Here is a 16,595-nt window from a genome sequence, read left to right as displayed (position 1 = left end):
GCACCCACCCCACCATATACCTACCATTTCTGCACCAATCAGAAGACCTTTTCCATCTTGACTGAGGAAATCTGTGCTCTGTTCTATTTATACCTCTCTTCTGAACCTTTCCAAAATCCCTCCGCATCTTGGAGTTTATCTCCTCATGGTTATGGAGGGTGGCTTTGATGTTCATGCTTAACTGCACACATTAACGAGCCTTCTTTCTTCTTTTTCTTCACCTTCTTCTTCTCCTTCCCCTCCTCCTCCTCTTTCTTCTTCCTCTCTAACTTCCTGAGCTCGGGGGTCTCCCATTAGGCTGAGAGCTCCCACAGAAGTGTCGTGTAATGCAGGAGTTCCTCTCCTCCACGTGCTCTCCTAGGACCTACTGGACTCTGTTCATGGGGGGAGCTGAACTTCAAGGTGACCCTGGCACTTAGCAAAGGCTTGTGAAGAGAGTCAAACCTGGAAATTCAGTGCAGCAATGATCCACTGATTCTACAGTCCTTTCAGATTCTGGGAGAGTGTGGAATGTTGGGGACACATTCTAACGCTAGGCCCATGTGCCTGCCCACAGGCTGGGCACAGCAACATGTCTTTGGTACAACTGAAAGACTTAACCAGATTCCAGAACTGACGAATCACTTCATCCAGTGCCTGCCACTGGTCTCCTTCTCTTGTTAATGTGCTCCTTATTCACTGTGTATGCTGAAAGGTATTTTTCCAGGTGGTAGATTCTATTGCGTATTGAATTTAGCTAACAATCAGGCTTAGCAAATGACTAGGAGGGCAAGGAGAGAGGGGAAGACAGATCCTGTTAGATTCTAATGCTGGCACCATAGCCTTCACTGGAGCAATCCACTGAAACTAGGGAATGAGAAAAAAAATTCTGTAAGGCACCCTCCTCAAGTTTCCCACTCCTCAAATAAACCTTGGTTAGCTTTCTCTGCCAGTCTGCTGGTCTGGCCTGGAGAAGACCAGGGAAGAGAGGGACCGGGGTAAGATAGAGAAAAGAGAAAATATAAATGTGTATAGTGCTTTATATCTCTTCAAAGCACTTTCACCTCTGTAAGTTCAACATTCATTCTGGGCTGTCACTACACACGCATTCATCCGTCACACTTCGTGAGAGCCTCCTACATGCCTGGCCACCTGTCAGGTTCTTAGAGGGATGTAACGGCGAATTACAACTGTGGGAGATAAAAAACCTCAGTGGGTGTGGGGACTGGGGAGACAGAACAGACAGATGATGAGAACTTACAGTGGAAAAAGTAATGGGGACCAAAGGGGAGAAAACCCACTCTATGAGAGAGATATCAGGGGCTGCACAAAGGAAGCGATGGAGGACCTGGGTTGCTTCTCATGAGGAGTGAAGGAAGGGGATGACAGAAGGAAGAAAGTTCTTCCTTTTGTCTAGTCTAACTCTCATCACAACTGATACTCATCAGCAGAGAGCAGTCAGTGTGGTGAAAGGCCTAGAAACCAGAGTGTATCAGGAAAAGATGAAAGAACTCTGGAGTCTGATCTGGAGAACAGGGCTGGAGACAAGAACCAGCCTGACCATTATCTGAAGGACTATGGGTGACAGAAAGACAAAGCAAATGTTTCTTGTGACTCCTGGGGGCAGAAACTGGGGCCAGTAAATGGAAGTGAAACAACTGAGCTCGGTAGAGCTTCTCTGGTGGTGCAGACAGTAAAGAATCTGCCTGCAAAGCAGGAGACCCAGGTTTGTTCCCTGGGTTGGGAAGATCCTCTGGAGAAGAGAATGGCTACCATGCCAGTATTCTTGCCTGGAGAATTCCATGGACCGAGGAGCCTGGTGGGCTACAGTCCATGGGGTCACAAAGAGTCAAACATGACTGAATGACTATCACTTTCACTTTTTCACTTTCAGAGAAAGAAAACATGTATGTAATGCAGACAAATCAACCTAGGCTGATGCCTCCTTCCCCCAGGAGAGCATTTGGTAAACTCTGGAGACAGTTTTAGTTGTCACAACTGGAGGTGGTTGTTACTGGCATATTGGGGCTCATAGAGGCCAGGGATTCTGCTGCGTAGCCTACAGTGCACAGGAAACTTTCAGCAAAGACTTCTCCAAGCCCAAGCATCACAGTGCCCCGGTCAGCGGGGTGGACGTCGTGCGAGGAGTGTGGTTCTCATCTCAGATTCCAGCCCTGAGGCAATGGGCAAGTTATTCAGCCTCTCTTGTTGTCGGTGTCCTCATCTGTGAAATGGAAATAATACCAGTTTTCAGAGTCAAAGTGCCGTTTGGTGGGGTCTTTCTGTGTAGTGTCAGTAAAGTGCCTGCTATAGAGAATGTGCCCTAGTAGTTCCTGTTATTATAGCATGAAGATTTTTTCCCCTTTTCATCAGCAGGACTGCCCAAGAATCTATCACAGGGCCAGAGAGGTCATGAGTTGTAGTAAGTCTTCTTTCCCTGAGAATACTCAGCCTCCTGCAGGAATGTTACGGAGGTTTTTTTTTGGAATAAATGGGAAATTAGGCTATGTGATGTACTAGTTACTTGGTCTTCCTATTGTGGCATTTCTTTTCAAGTGAGTCCTGACGTCTGCACTATAGCCTAGCACCCCAGTGGATCAGAGGGATAGCACTCTCTGAAAACCAAAGAGCTGAGGAATAAGTCCTGATGAAAACGGTGCCAGAACCTCACTCCCTGCACCTTAAATAATGGTTCTACCCCACACTATTCCACCACCTGCGTTCTCTCCTTTAATAAAAGGCAGAACTGAAGCAGGTCCTTCCAAAGTAATGCACAGCATGTAAAAAGGTCAGAAGGAGACCAGGAAGAAAGGGAAGTCAGGCACTCTGCTTGGGACGGGGGAGGCTGAGGGGGACGTGGGAAGCCCTGTGACAGCGAGGTGTAGTAGGCTGGCCCACACATTCTCTGCCTCCAGAGGCCAGCAGGGGGAAGGAGTATTGCTGAAGATGGGGGGACCTGAAACTGCAGTGCCTCCCGGCCAAGAAAGCCAGGAGCCCATGAGCTGGGTAGGTGTGGCCACCCTCTGCACTCTAGATGCCAAGTCGGGAATCTCTGGAGAGAGTCCAAGGAAGGGTTGCAGAACACCCTAGACCTGGAATCGCCATCTCCACACTAATCCTTCTGCGCTGCCTGATCCCCCTGCTTCCACTGCAATCAAAACAGCTGAGGCTAGAAGAGATGGGAGAGGAGGATCAACAGTGATAAATAGGCCTCAGGAGAGACACCAACACATGGGTCTAATTTGAAGGCTTATTCAGGGAGTAATGAGGGGCGCTAGGGTATCTTGGACAGTCTGACTTGACTGGAGAGTGTGCACGTGTCCAGCCAAGCAGCCCTCCGCCCAAGGCTGTCATTGCAAGGATGCCAAGAGATTCGTTATCATTTGCCACCTCCAAGGAGCGGCTGCTGCACAGGTGCAGGAGGGCCGAGAGGACCTATTCCACGTTCAAGGTCAGAAGGGGCGGCCGTGAGAAAATACCCCTCGTCCAAGGAGCAGTGGCTGTGCTTTGCTGGAGCAGCCGTGAAGAGATACCCCTCGTCCAAGGTAAGAGAAACCCAAGTAAGACGGTAGGTGTTGCGAGAGGGCATCAGAGGGCAGACACACTAAAACCATAATCACAGAAAACTAGCCAATCTGATCACAGGACCACAGTCTTGTCTAACTCAATGAAACTAAGCCATACCATGTGGGGCCACCCAAGACGGTCGGGTCATGGTGGAGAGTTCTGACAGAATGTGCTCCACTGGAGAAGGGAATGGCAAACCACTTCAGTATTCATGCCTTGAGAACCCCATGAATAGTATGAGAAGGCAAAAATGATAGGATACTGAAAGAGGAACACCCCAGGTCGGTAGGTGCCCAATATGCTACTGGAGATCAGTGGAGAAATAACTCCAGAAAGAATGAAGGGATGGAGCCAAAGCAAAAACAATACCCAGTTGTGAATGAGACTGGTGATAGAAGCAAGGTCTGATGCTGTAAAGAGCAATATTGCATAGGAACTTGGAATCAAGGCAAATTGGAAGTGGTCAAACAGGAGATGGCAAGAGTGAATGTCGACATTTCTAGGAATCAGCGAACTAAAATGGACTGGAATGGGTGAATTTAACTCATATGACCATTATATCTACTACTGTGGGCAGGAATCCCTTAGAAGAAATGGAGTAGCCATCATAGTCAACAAAAGAGTCCAAAATGCAGTACTTGGATGCAATCTCAAAAACGACAGAATGATCTCTGTTCCTTTCCAAGGCAAACCATTCAATATCACAGTAATCCAAGCCTATGCCCCAACCAGTAACACTGAAGAAGCTGAAGTTGAACAGTTCTACGCAGACCTACAAGACCTTTTAGAACTAACATCCAAAAAAGACGTCCTTTTCATTATAGGGGACTGGAATGCAAAAGTAGGAAGTCAAGAAACACCTGGAGTAACAGGCAAGTTTGGCCTTGGAGTACAGAATGAAGCAGGGCAAAGGCTAATAGAGTTTTGCCAAGAGAACGCACTGGCCATAGCAAACACCCACTTGCAACAACATAAGAGAAGACTCTACACATGGACATCACCAGATGGCCAACACCGAAATCAGATTGATTATATTCTGTGCAGCCAAAGATGGAGAACCTCTATACAGTCAGCAAAAACAAGACTGGGAGCTGACTGTGGCTCAGATCATGAACTCCTTATTGCCAAATTCAGACTTAAACTGAAGAAAGTAGGGATAACCACTAGACCATTCAGGTATGACCTAAATCAAATCCCTTATGACTATACAGTGGAAGTGAGAAATAGATTTAAGGGACTAGATCTGGTAGAGAACCTGATGAACTATGGACGGGGAGGTTCCTGACATTGTACAGGAGACAGGGATCAAGACCATCCCCATGGAAAAGAAATGCAAAAAGGCAAAATGGTTGTCTGAGGAGGCCTTACAAATAGCTGTGAAGTGAAGAGAAGTGAAAAGCAAAGGAAAAAAGGAAAGATAGTCCCATTTGAACGCAGAGTTCCAAAGAATAGCAAGGAGAGATAAGAAAGCCTTCCTCAGTGATCAATGCAAAGAAATAGAGGAAAACAACAGAATGGGAAAGACTAGAGATCTCTTCAAGAAAATTAGAGATACCAAGGGAATATTTCATGCAAAAATGGGCTCAATAAAGGACAGAAATGGTATGGACCTAATAGAAGCAGAAGATATTAAGAAGAGGTGGAAAGAGTACACACAAGATCTATACAAAAAGATCTTCGTGACCCAGATAATCACAATGGTGTGATCACTCACCTAGAGCCAGACATCCTGGAATGTGAAGTCAAATGGATCTTAGAGAGCATCACTATGAACAAAGTTAGTGGAGGTGATGGAATTCCAGTTGAGCTATTTCAAATCCTGAAAGATGATGCTGTGAAAGTGCTGCACTCAATATGCCAGCAAATTTGGAAAACTCAGCAGTGGCCACAAGACTGGAAAAGGTCAGTTTTCATTCCAATCCCTAAGAAAGGCAATGCTAAAGAATGCTCAAACTACCGCACAATTGCACTCATCTCACACGATAGTAAGGTAATGCTCAAAATTCTCCAAGCCAGGCTTCAGCAATACGCGAACCGAGAACTTCCAGATGTTCAAGCTCGTTTTAGAAAAGGCAGAGGAACCAGAGATCAAATTGCCAATATCCACTGGATCATCAAAAAAGCAAGAGAGTTCCAGAAAAACATCTATTTCTGCTTTATTGACTACGCCAAAGCCTTCGACTGTGGATCACAATAAACTGTGGAAAATTCTGAAGGAGATGGGAATACCAGACCACCTGACCTGCCTCTTGAGAAACCTATATGCAGGTCAGGAAGCAACAGTTTGAACTGGACATGGAACAACAGACTGGTTCCAAATAGGAAAAGGAGTACGTCAAGGCTGTATATTGTCACCCTGCTTATTTAACTTATATGCAGAGTACATCATGAGAAACACGGCTGGAAGAAGCACAAGCTGGAATCAAGATTGCTGGGAGAAATATCAATAACCTCATATATGCAGATGACACCACCCTTATGGCAGAAAGTGAAGAAGAACTAAAGGGCCTCTTGAGGAAAGTGAAAGAGGAGAGTGAAAAAGTTGGCTTAAAGCTCAACATTAAGTAAACTAAGATCATCTGGTAAACTAAGGCATCTGGTTCCATCACTTCATGGGAAATAGATGGGGAGACAGTGGAAATAGTGTCAGGCTTTATTTTTTGGGCTCCAAAATCACTGCAGATGGTGACTGTAGCCAAGAAATTAAAAGATGCTTACTCCTTGGAAGGAAAGTTATGACCAACCTAGATAGCATATTAAAAAGCAGAGACATTACTTTGCCAACAAAGGTCTGTCTAGTCAAGGCTATGGCTTTTCCAGTGGTCATGTATGGATGTGAGAGTTTGGCGGTGAAGAAAGCTGAGCACCGAAGAATTGAAGCTTTTGAATTGTGGTTTTGGAGAAGACTCTTGAGAGTCCCTTGGACTGCAAGGAGATCCAACCAGTCCATCCTGAAGGAGATCAGTCCTGGGTGTTCATTGGAAGGACTGATGCTGAAGCTGAAACTCCAGTACTTTGGCCACCTCATGCAAAGAGTTGACTTGTTGGAAAAGACCCTGATGCTGGGAGGGATTGGGGGCAGGAGGAGAAGGGGATGACAGAGGATGAGATGGCTGGATGGCATCACCAACTCAATGGGCATGAGTTTGAGTAAACTCCGGGAATTGGTGATGGACAGGGAGGCCTGGCGTGCTGCAATTCATGGGGTAGCAAAGAGCCGGACACGACTGAGCGGCTGAACTGAACTAACTGCCTTTCCCTGAACTTCCATCACTGTTTCCTGTTGCAGTTAAACTTGTCTTTTCCAGATGTTGCTTGTTGCCTGGTGTTGCTCCCCCCAGGCCTGACTTCCACATGACAGTGTGTGTCGGGCAGGAGAGTAACACAAACTACCCCGGTTCACTCTTCCCACTGGTCACACCCTCAGCTCCAGCTGAGCTGGACTATCTGTGATTCCCCACACATTCCTGGCACGTTCCCACCCTAAACCTTTACCTGAAAGTCTTTCCACACTTCACTCAAGGAGGTTCTGAGCTTTTCAGGTTCTGACAGGCACTGCTCGTTGTCCAGCTGTCCTGGACAATGTCCTGCCCTTCTGCCTCATTTTACAGCACACTGATTTCTTTTTTAAGCTTTTTATTTATTTATTTTTGGCTGTGCTAGTCTTTGCTGCTGTGCGTGGGTGGGCTTTCTCTAGTTGTAGCCAGCAGTTCCTAATCTCTAGGTGCGGTGGCTTCTCTCATTGCGGAGCACAGGCTCTAGGGCAAGTGGCTTCAGTAGTTGAAGCATAAGCCTTAGTAGTTGTGCCACACAGGTTCTGGAGGGTGTGGACCCCAGTAGTTGTAGCTCATGGGCTTAGTTGCCCCTCAGCATGTGGAATCCTCTTGGACCGGGGATTGAACCTGTGTCCCAAGCACTAGCAGGTGGATTCCTAACCACTGGACCAGGGAAGTCCTTCCAAACTTCTTGTTGCTAGAGGTGATACTGTGACAATCTGGCCAATGAAATGTACTCTTTCTTTTAACAGGAAAGAGCTGTCACGTATCTGGCAGGTGTCTTTTGCTTTTCCCCTTGCTCCCTGGAAAGTCTATGATGCGATGCCTGGGAGTGGAGAAACCAACTCCAACCCAGGAAGACTGCATGCTAAGGATGCTGGCCTGGAGGACAGAGTGGGTCTGGGTCCTTGATGACATCCTTGAGACCTGTGCTCGCCTCCTTCCATAATTTTTGTCACAAGAGAAAAACAAAACCAAATCTATGAAACCTCAATAGTTAGGTTTCTGTCACATGCTACCACATGCTATCTTAACTGATGAGAAGACTCATCTCAACAGCTGCTTCCTCCATTTTTAACCATTCTGACTGGATAGGCCCTTCCCTGCCACTGTGTTCTCCTGGTTCTTTATATCTCTCCCAGCAAAGTTTTCTCATGCTCCCTAAAATTCCCACTGTGTATTTGTCTCAGCAACTTGAGTGTGCATGCTTTGAGGGGAAAAGAATATGCCCTCTCCCCAGGAACCCCCACAGTAGCACTGGCCTGCAGAGACCTTTGGTGAAGAATGTTGAACAGGCTTGACAGGCACTGGGCCCTCTCCTCCAGGATCTACTAGGATCATAGCATCGCTTGATAATGACCCTACCATAGACTCTCTACTTACTTCCTATGCCGCCTGAGTGTACCCCTCATCCTTTGTCCAGGCTGGGACTCCTCCAGAGCAGTGAGGTGTTGGGTCAGGGAGGCTGAGGAGGAACTATCCTATCAGCTTCTTCTAAGGAGCAGGATTAGAGCGGACGTATCCTGGCCTCCGGAGGGTCTGCTCCCTTTTCCCTTCCTAAGACTGCGGCATGAGGGCACAGACAGGTTCAGAGGAGCCCTTCTCCCCACTCTAGACTCTCGTAGGGCAGAAGAAGTCATTTGACCGGTCTCCAGCCTCCTGGCAGGGAAATTCTACAGCTTCCAGAGCAGATGAAGAAAGTTCAGGATATCTCTTCAACTAAGACTGGGCAAATGTTAAACTGTAGGAAGGGCCCGGGGCTAGACCTGTTGAGGTTTTTCTGCAGTGTGGTGGCATGCTGCCTGCTGTCAGTAGAGGACAAGTCAGCAGCCAGTCTGGGGTCTAGGGCACATCTCTTCAAAAGTATTTCCCCTATTGCAGAATCAGGGGCTGGAAAGAGTTGATTTGTCTCTCCACTAATCCTATGAGCTGCTTCAAGACAAGACAGGTCTTATTCACATTTGTTTTTACCACCTAAGAGTATACCTGTCACAAAAGATGCTCAATAAATATCTGTGGGAGGAAGGAAGCAAGGAGGGGTGGGAGGCCTTGAATGAAGTCGTCAGGCAGTCAAGCCCTGCCCTTGCCTGGCCCAACCCACCCTTCCCTGTGGTGCGCTGGTCGCTGGTCATCAAATGCTGCCCGGGCCCTCCCTATCCTGCAGGCCCTGCTCAGACCGCACCTCCTCTCCACTCTCTGGGGTTCCCATGTCCTAGCAGAGTCGACCATTCAGGGCTTCAGCTGCACATTGGATTCTCCATCATAGCATTTACTCAACTGGACTGAGAATCTCTGCCCCTGTCTCTTCAGCAGCAGATGGAGCTACTTGAGGGAAAAGATCAGGGCTTGCTTTTCAGGCTGGCAGAAAGGATCTCCAGGTCTCTCAGGTAAGAAGGGTGCCCAGCAGGGTAACTGAGAGGAAGGTTTAGGTGAACAGCTCCTTCCTGGCCTGAAGAGGGCGTCGGGGTGGAGCGGAAGATCGCTTCTGAGGAGGACTGGCAGGCACTCGGGGCAAGTGAGGTACGCTTAGGCCGTCAGGAATGTGCCATTTCATAAAGGAAGTGAGAGAGCGCCTGGCGCTGGAAATAACACCTGGACCTAGCGACTTCCCTGTGGCCCGGTGGTTGGGACTTCCTCTCCCCGTGCAGGGGATGCGGCTTTCAGACCCTGCTCAGGGCGCTAAGATCCCACATGCTGCAGGGGCCAAAGAGCCAAAACACTGAACAGAAGTGCTACTGTCACAAAGCCATAAAGACTTGAAAAGAAAAAAAGAACTGGGCATACAAGCAGGATGGAAGATGTTCCTCCACCATCTGCTAAGGGGCACAGGGCTCTGGTGTCAGGGGAGATGGGATTGGACCTCAGTGATTTCCTAGACAAATCCTTAGATTATGACAAGTCCTGAAAGGTAATCATGTGGATCTAAGAAGTATTCCCAGGTTTCCAAAGAACTAATGAAAATTTTATCCAATGATAAGACTAAATTTAAAAGTTGCGTTTCTTTGCTATTGCCTGGAATTATAGCTCAGTTGGTAAAGAATCCGCCTACAATGCAGGAGACCCCAGTTCAATTCCTGGGTCAGAAAGATCCACTGGAGAAGGGATAGGCTACTCATCCAGTATTCTTGGGCTTCCCTTATGGCTCAGCTGGTAAAGAATCCGTCTGCAATGTGGGAGACCTAGGTTCGATCCCTGGGTTGGGAAGATCCTCTGGAGAAGAGAAAGGCTACCCACTCAAGTATTCTGGGCGGAAGAATTCATATATACAGTCCATGGGAAAGAGTCAGACACGACTGAGCAACTTTCACTTTCATAGCAATAGAATATTCTCATGGGAATATGAATAGTTTGATAAATGCAGTTAGGTAGATTGAAAATCTTTTTAAAAAAATATAGGGTTCTTCTTTTGGATGGTTCTCAAGTTGAGAACACCGATGCAGCTCAGACCCTTCATTCTACATGCTGAGGCACAGGGAGGCCACATCACTCGTTCGTGGTAGGCGGGGTGCTAGGACCAGGACACCCACTCCCAGACAACTGCTCTGTCTGCTACATGGTAGGTCGCTCTTGTCTGCCCTGTGAGTGTGTGTGCTTAGCTGTGTCAGACCTTTTGTGACCCCGTGGACTGTAGCCCACCAAGGCTCCTCTGTCCATGGAATTTTCCAGGCAAGCATACTGGAGTGGGCTTCCCCTTGTCTTCCCTATTCCTTCCCAAAGAGAGGCTTCTCTGAGTCTACTAACCCAGCTCCTTTGGCTCTCCTGTTGTGTTTATTTATTTTTGTTTCTTTTAAAAAATTAATTTATTTTGATTGGAGGCTAATTGCTTTACAATATTTTAGTGGTTTTTGCCATACATTGTGGTTTTGGCCATTCACTGACATGACTCAGCCGTGGGTGCACATGTGTCCCCCATCCTGAACCCCCCTCCCACCTCCCTCCCCATTCCATCCCTCAGGATCATCCCAGTGCACCGGTCCTGAGCACCCTGTCTCATGCATCGAACCTGGACTGGTTGATCTATTTCACAGATGGTAATATACATGTTTCAATGCTATTCTCTCAAATCATCCCACCCTCAGATTCTCCCACAGAGTCCAAAAGGCTGTTCTTCATATCTGTGTCTCTTTTGCTCTCTCGCATGTAGGGTTGTCATGACTATCTTCATAAATTCCATATATATGCGTTAATATACAGTATTGGTGTTTTTCTTTCTGACTTACTACACTCTGTATAGTAGGCTCCATTTTCATCCACCTCATTAGAACTGATTCAAAAGCGTTCTTTTTAATGGCTGACTAATATTCCATTGTGTATATGCACCACAGCTTTCTTATCCATTCATCTGCCGATGGACATCCAGGTTGCTCCCGTGTTCTGGCTATTGTAAACAGTGCTGCGGTGAACACCGTGTCTCTTTCAGTTCTGGTTTCCCCGGTGTGTGTGCCCAGCAGTGCGTTGCTGGGTCGTGTGGCAGGTCTTGGTACTCACATGTTCCCTGGCACAGCACACTGAGCCCCGGCATCTACCACCATCAATACTGCATCCACAGATGTCAGGGGAGAGCATCTCTGAATTAAAGGAAGCCTCCCAGAGGCCCCAGGGGATGCATAAGCTGGTTCATGTTTAGTCATCAGCAGTGGCTTAACTAAGAGAGTTTCTTTCATTCTTTCTTCCTTCCTTCCTTTTTTCTTTCTTTCTTCCTTCTTTTCATCCTCCCTCCCTCCCTTCCTTTCTACTTCCCTCCCAACCTTCCTGCCTTTCTCCTTCCTCGCTTCCTCCCCTCCTTCCTCAAGGCAATAGGAAATATGGAGATAGACAGGATAGGGCAAGTACTGCGTTCAAGGAGATCATTAAGGTACCAGGCTCTTTCTATCTTCCTGTTTCATCTTCCTTAGTGTGTGGCCTTTCTCTTCATGGTTGCAAGATAACTTTTGGATCTCCAGGCATCAAAGCCAATGTCCAGATAAGAAAAGAAAGGAGGGGGGACAACAGAAAGGGAAAAGTCCACTGCTAGAGCAGAGATGTTTTAGGCTTCCCCAGTAGCTCAGTGGTAAAGAATTCTCCTGCAATGCAGGAGACAAGGGTTTGATCCCTGGGTCAGAAAGATGCCCTGGAGGGGAGCATGGCAACCCACTCCAGTATTTTTGCCTGGAGAATCTCATGGACAGAGGAGACTGGAGGGCTACGGTCCATAAAGTCTCAAAGAGTAGGACATGACTGAAACGACTGGGCAGGGACCCAGAGATGCTTTGCCATTTTATGACAGGAAAGGGAAGTCCTCCTCTGGGATTTCAGTTACTAGAACTCATCCCATGGACACTCCTACTGCAAGGAATACCAGAAATTTTAGCATTGCCCTTTCCAGACTCTGTAGCAGAAGAAGGCAGTATAGAAAAGGATTGAGGGAGTAGAGCAAGCCGACATAGATAAACACAATACTGCTCGCCCTCATTCCCTCTCTCTCTTCCAGCCTTCCTGCTACCATGGAAGGTGACTTGTGGGGCCAGTCTTTCCACTGCTGCTATAGATCCTATGCTCTACCTTCTTCACACTATCTTTTGTATCTTCAGTCTTTTCTGCTTTCCTGGGTATTATTCATTTTTTAAAATACATGCTCAAATCATTCCCTTGGGAAAAAAGTCAAACAACCCCAGGGGTGTTGATTTAGGGGCCTTGATAGAAAAATGTTAGGATGCTGACTTGTGCTGGTCAGCTCCTGCTGACCTTCAGTGAGTTGCTGCAAGAGAGAACAATAACCACTCATGCCTTTCTACATGATGATGAGAAAGATAATTTACAGCTTCATTGAATGGCCCTTTCCACTTGTAGCTGCAGGTCCAGGAGCTCTGAGAGTCAGATTCATGTCACTTGCAGACTGTAAATCTAAATTCCATTCCCTTCTTGAGTGAAGACAGGCCACTTAATCTTTCAGACCTTGACTTTTCATATTTAAAGTGGGGACAATAATATACCTGCTTCAAAGACTAGCCATGAAGATTATACACAAGAATGGTTTGTTATAAAAGATAAAGAAAAGTGGGGGCTGGAGGGGAGAGAAAAAAACCAACCCCTCAATTTGAGTATCAGATGCTCTTGGACCAAAATTTAGCCTCATCCTATGTATTTGATAACATTTGAATCCTTTGGCTGCCCAAGTCGATAACCTGGAAATCAACCTTTTCCTCTTCCCTTCCTCTCTTCTCCACATCCCATCACCAAGTTCTGTAACTTCCACTTTTTAGATGTCTCTATCTCCAATGCACCGTCTTATCTGGGGCCCTTTTCTCTTGCCTCTCTGACCATTGCTTTTTATTTCCTACTCAACAGTCATTTTTCTTTTTATCTGGCTATCAGAACCCAAATTTTGCTCCAGGCAACAATGTATCTAGCTTCAGGCACTGAATTATAATGTACAACTCAAATATTCAGTTTTGTATTCTTGTTTGCAGTTGGAGGGGTATTGTGATCCAATTCTGACCTATGAGATATAAAAACAAATATGTGATGAACTTCTGGGAAAGTTTTTGCTTTTCTGAGAAAAGGAACAGATGATGGCTAGTGATGTTCCCTCCCTCTTTTCTTTGCCTTCAATAGAATTATTGTGTCTGGAGGTAAGACAATTATCTTGCAACCACAAGGGAACAAGCAAGAGAATAAAAAGCCACCATCAAGAGAGTGGTAGAATAGAACAAGGCTGGGTCTTTAATGATACTGAGCTGCCCAACCATTTCTTGTGGGTGCCTGACTTCCTGGCTTCTTGTTGGTAAACCAAGTTTTAAACTATGTCGTACATTCTCTTGCTTGAAGCATTTCTAACAAAATCTCCTAATTAGTCTCTCTGGCTTTATCATCTTTCTCTCCTTTCATGCATTCCTCGCATAATATTCAAAGTAATCTTTTACAAACAAAATTCTGATCTTCACATTTTGCAGCCTAAATGCTTTTGATGGTGTCCCATCAAAAACATTTAATGTAACTTGTATAACTAACGCTACCAGTTTGGAATAAAAATAAGGACTTGCCTCTTTTTACTATTCACACTAACCACTTGAGCTCCAATCTGTTTCCATTTTGTGCCCAACGACCACAGTGCTTGCTCAATCCAAAAGAGTCAATCTGCATTCAAATGTCTAAAGGAGGGGGAACTTGAGACTACGCCAGCCCACCATGAGATCTTCCCTTTTGGCCACCAGTGAGTGTTGAAGAGTGTCTTACCTGTATTGCATTTGACCGATGTTTCCCCATCTGATGCTGCGTGACATCCTTGTTGATCCACATCCTTGTACCAGCCACAGTGGTGAGTCTTTACAGGAGGAGAACCCCACGCCATCATGTGACGCTTGGCTACAGTGTCCCCAAGTCTGCAGCTCTGTTAGCTGTACTCTTCCTAGACCACGTCTCCCATCCCAGGCTGCCTGGGTGCAGAGGGATTCCCGGCCCAAAGCTCTTTAATCTCATAGCGTTGAACTCAGCTCAGAGTTAAACTCCAGGCTCTGCCTTCTTAGAATTCCCTCTGACTCTGTGCTCAAAAGTATCAGAAGGGTTATGTGTGTTGAGGGGATCCCCTAATACGTCTCCCTGGATGAGGGCACAGCAACCCACTCCAGTATTCTTGCCTGGAGAATCCCATGGATAGAAGAGCCTGGTGGACTACAGTCCATAGCGTCGCAAAGAGTTGGACACAACTGAAACAACTCAGCATGTATGCACTTAATATGTCTGGGCACTGCCTATTTCCTCAGCCTCACTTCATGCCATGCTCCTTCATGTCTCTCAGCATCAATGACACCAAATGTCTTGCTACTTCTCATAATCATGAAACTCTTTCTTGCTTTTAGATTCAAGCATACTCCTTCCTCTGCCGGAACATGTTCTCACTCTCTTTCATCTAGTTAATGCTTATTCTTTCTGTAGGTCTAAGTGTCACCTCCGTAGGAGGGCCATATGACTCAGTTTCCCCTTCTAGAACACTCCTATATCTGTTAAAGTCTATAGTTTCTATTACAAGTAAAGTCTGTCTGTCTTGTTCATTGCCTAGCACAGTCTTAAAAATCAGTGAGTGAAGGAATGAATGGATGAATGAATGAATGGTGGCTTGATTTGGTCCTCAGTAATATCCCCTTTTTTACATTATGATGTTTTAGTCAACCTGCCCACCTTCTCCACACTTCCCCTGCCAAACTGATGAAATTACCCTTCCTCTGTATCTCAGGAGCACATTTTACTTCCCCATCGCAGGTTTAATCTCATTAAAACATGCTGCGCTTTGTGCTTATTTGCCCCTCCATCTACAATTTGTGCTCCTTGTGCTTCATGGCTTCGTTTTATTTATCTTCGTATCCCAAGACTGGTTGGCACAAATAGGCTCTCAGTGATGTTAACTTTACAGTTTAGTAAGTCCATGGTGAGAAAACCATGAATAAGTCCATAGAACCCCTGAAGTGCGAATGAGGAGAGGTAGGGGAGGAGGCAAAAGGTTAGATTTAACATCCTGGCCCAGCTACGGTACAGACGAGTCCATTTCCTGCCAAATCCTTCTGGGGACATGGACAGAGTTCTGTGTTTCTGTGTCTCAGTGTATATTTGCAGATTTATGTTCAACTAGAAAAATATAAACTACCCCTGATAGATGAAGGTGGGAAAGGCAGATGGCCTTAATCAGCAAGCCACAGGGTCTATTTCCAGAGTTTCCAGTGAGTTTTTGGCTATACTATGGGGGTTCAGGAGCCAAATTTGGGGACAGAGGTTGGAGGCAGCTGAATTGCTCCATCTTAGAAAATGAGAAGAATTTGGATTTTGCCCCTGGGAAGAAGACAACAGACAAGAGGAGAAATAAGATTTGCTGAATAAGGTGGACAGATTCTGAATCTGGAGTTGTGAGAATGACCAATAGATTTTAAAAAATAAGTACCGAAATGCCTGTCATATAAGTTGTTTGCACTGTTTTAATGGAAATCTCTTAATTTCTTCAAATCTTCTGGAGTTGTGAGAATGACCAATAGATTTTAAAAAATAAGTACCGAAATGTCTGTCATATAAATTGTTTGCACTGTTTTAATGGAAATCTCTTAATTTCTTCAAATCTTCTTAAGTTTGCCACATCACTGAAGCCTTCCATGCTCTCCATCTGCATGGAGGTGGTGTTGGAACAGAGGTGGTAGTGAGGAATGGCCAAGGGACCCTGGTCTGAGTGATTCATCAAAAGCAGTCATGCCCTCTGGAAGTATGCAGAAAACTGGGTATAGGCATTAGATTTTGCATCATCCAAGGGGTGATGATGGTTCAGTGCACACTGGTCTTGATCTTTAGGGTCAGTGTGACTCACTCTGGTAAAGTGAACATGTCTGCATGTGTTTCAGTGGCGGTTTGTGTGTAAGTGAGATGTGAGAGCTTTCACTGTATGTGCCGGTGATGGTTGTGTTTGCAACCATACTTGAAGACGTGTGTGTTTATGCACACCTTTTGAGTTTATGTATGAATATAGCTGCATGCTATATCTTTGTTGGAAATGCTGCTAAATGTTCACGTGATCATACTTTTCTTCCTCACTGAATCTTCACACAAGGAAACTGAGCCCCTTCCTACTCCATATGGTATAGACGCCGTCCCAGGATCAAATCAACTCTCCCCCTCTGAGCCCAGCCAAATAACATGCACCCCCTGCCCCCTTCTTCCTTACTAGGGCCTCATCCCCTTTTCCTGACTTCTTTCTCCAGCCCTGAGCACAGCCAAAGCCCTTAACCAAGAGTAGGAAAACAAAAAAACCAGGTCACC

At 46.1% G+C, this 16,595-nt stretch overlaps 1 long non-coding RNA gene across 1 annotated transcript in view; it reads right to left on the bottom strand.

Moving 5' to 3' along the window:
* Nucleotides 1–1,825: 1,825 nt before the first annotated feature.
* The window catches only part of LOC122708154, a 36,041-nt gene continuing 21,271 nt past the window's right edge, over nt 1,826–16,595 (bottom strand). The window contains exons 5-6 of the long non-coding RNA XR_006345022.1: nt 14,037–14,124; nt 1,826–2,203 (exon numbers count right to left, since the gene is read on the bottom strand). This is a non-coding gene — a long non-coding RNA (uncharacterized LOC122708154). The remainder of the gene's footprint in view (nt 2,204–14,036; nt 14,125–16,595) is intronic.

This window comes from Cervus elaphus, chromosome 14, assembly GCF_910594005.1.
Source record: "Cervus elaphus chromosome 14, mCerEla1.1, whole genome shotgun sequence".
Lineage (NCBI taxonomy): Eukaryota > Metazoa > Chordata > Mammalia > Artiodactyla > Cervidae > Cervus > Cervus elaphus.
This window is presented reverse-complemented; position numbering and strand designations above follow the sequence as displayed.